General features: G+C 48.3%; 1 pseudogene; it reads right to left on the bottom strand.

Annotated features, from left to right (window-relative positions):
• Window positions 1-412: 412 nt before the first annotated feature.
• LOC125404764 (BTB/POZ domain-containing protein 10-like) lies at window positions 413-1,838 on the bottom strand (annotated as a pseudogene).
• Between the last annotated feature and the right edge of the window lie 693 nt (window positions 1,839-2,531).

The following is a 2,531-nucleotide window of genomic DNA, read 5'->3' as shown; positions in this document are numbered from 1 at the left end:
AACATGGCTGTAACAGTTCCATTTAACCATCATCTATAAAGTGCAACTCTTAATATTCTGCATCTTATCTGGGGCATGATGAGTATCAGTCTACAGTGAACGTACCCCAGCTGCCAATTCCCACGACTTTTGAGAAGATCGAGATGTGTGAAAAAGGACTGTCCCCGTACAAAGAACTAATTTCACAAACCTACTGGTAAACAAACACATTTATAGAACTGGAACCAGGATGCTAAAGTTGTACTCATTAAAAAAAAAAAGCCATTAGGCTACCTTTGGTCTTTAAAAGAGCCTGCACTGCAGTATCCTAAGCACGTGCATCTCACAATGCAGAGAAGTGGCCTTGCAGTGCAGAATGAGGGGTACGAGGTCACTGTGAAGAGTAGCAGGCTATGGTTCAGGAACAGCAGCATCACAGCACTGGATTCTGTGCGTCAGAATTGTGTCATTATTGCCCGAGGCAGGGTGGCTGGAGAGGGTACCCAACTCATCCACCTGTGGAGTAGGGTGCATGACTACCAGCTGGCCCTGGGACTGTCTGCTGCAGCCGCTGCCAGGTTGGTGATAGACTTACTCTTTACACACTGAAAGTCTACATGCCGACTCTTTCCGTCCTCCTTCTCCCAGGACATTCGAATAAAGGGTCTTTGGACATAGTTGTAAATGACTTCTGGGCGACCCCCTGGCCTTTTCTTTACTTTATCTTTGTAGGTAGGATAGCCTTCTATTCCCAATCTAATCTTCTTAAGACCCCTCTCCTTCAAAACTGATTTGGGGGGCTGGGGAGATGGCTCAGCGGTTAAGAGCATTGCCTGCTCTTCCAAAGGTCCTGAGTTCAATTCCCAGCAACCACATGGTGGCTCACAACCATCTGTAATGAGGTCTGGGGCCCTCTTCTGGCCTGTAGTCATACACACAACAGAATATTGTATACATAATAAATAAATAAGTATTAAAAATAAATAAATTCTAAAAAAAAACCTTATTTGGCCACATCTCTGCTTTCAATGTACTTGAACAATCTATATAATTTTGTGCTATAAATAATTTGTGAATATTCCTCTCCCATCCGTGGTGGATACTCCTCATCCCAATCAATCACATCATCATCTGTGAGCACCTCTCTATGGCACCCTCGTTCCCCACGCTGGGCACTGCTACCACGAGGGAGGATCACTTCTTCCAGATAAAATTCAAATCATCTAACGAGCACCATCATTTGGTAACTTGTGCAGAAGGGCACTGAGATCTCTACATCAATTGTACTGTGTTCCAAAGAGATGAAAAGGTAATGACATGCTTCTCTCAGCTCAGGAATAGATATGCTGTCAGGTCAGAGGATGGTTCCTGTCTTATAGTAATCCAAAATAGCTCGAAACACAGTAGAACCGATTCCTTCTGCCACCACATTCTTTCCCTTTTCATTGGGACGTGTGAAGTTATGTTTTCGGCCAGATTCAAACATCCTGCCCAGCATGGTATTTGGCTGTGCAGTGAACATGGCTGGGCGGGTCCACGACAAATCTGGTGCTGTCTACTCTCAGTGTCCCGCGCTCAGATGTCCTCACGCTCAGGGCGCCTTCTCCCCAGATGTCTCACAACTACCATCTGAGCTGGACGGACTGCTGCTTCTGCTGCGGCTCCCAGAGTGGCTTGTGGTGCTGTCGTGTTGGTGAAGTCCCATTTCCAACACAAGGAGTAAGCTGAGACTCTGCTCGCTCATGAGATGAATCTCGTGATCGGTCACTTGACCTTTGTCTATCTCTTGATCGCTCGTGTTGCCCACTAGCACCATGCAGGTTCATTTTAGTGTGGTCGACTCCTCCCTCAGCAACACGTGAGGCCACGCCAGTTAGACATGTAGGTAGGTGTTCCACTTCCTTTTCCCTTATAGAGGTGCAGCCTGCTCAGATAAACCGCCCTGTTGTGATGCGCCCTCTTCGGGTTGTTGCTGCAGTGGCCCAAAGATGACAGGGAAGGGGCAGGGCACGGGGTTACTCTGCCCTGCCAGCCCCTGAGACACCCACTGAGGGTCGAGGAGAAGGGTTAGGAGTGGAAGCTCTGCTTCCTCCGCCTATTCAACTGGATCCCTTCGGTGCTAGGTGTGTGGCGGCCACTCCACTGGCTGCTGCAGCAAGTGTGCTTAACGGCTGAGCCATTTATCCAGGGCCCCAGCTTTTTCTTTTTCCAAGCAAGGTCTCAGGTAGTCTAGACTGACCTCAACCTCACTAGGCAGTTGAGGATAACCCTGAACATCTGATTCTTCTCTCCCTCCCTCTCAAGTATTGGGATTTAAGGCGTGTGTCACCATGCCTGGTTTATTTAATGCTGGGGATGGAATCCAGGGCTTCTTACGTGCTAGGCAGGTGATCTTCCACTAAGCTACGTGCCCAGGCCCCCAAGCAACTTTGAGATACACTTCTCCTTTGTCTACAATGGTGAGCCCACAACTGTGAGCTATCAATTGAAGTTGGCACAGGCAGGACCTGGGATGAGGAGAAATCTAGAGGGTGACCCATGAGGGTGGAGAG

This window comes from Myodes glareolus, chromosome 10 (genome assembly GCF_982192425.1).
Source record: "Myodes glareolus chromosome 10, mMyoGla1.1, whole genome shotgun sequence".
Classification (NCBI taxonomy): domain Eukaryota; kingdom Metazoa; phylum Chordata; class Mammalia; order Rodentia; family Cricetidae; genus Myodes; species Myodes glareolus.
The sequence above is the reverse complement of the archived record's forward strand: the minus strand, read 5'-3'. Positions and strand labels throughout refer to the sequence as shown.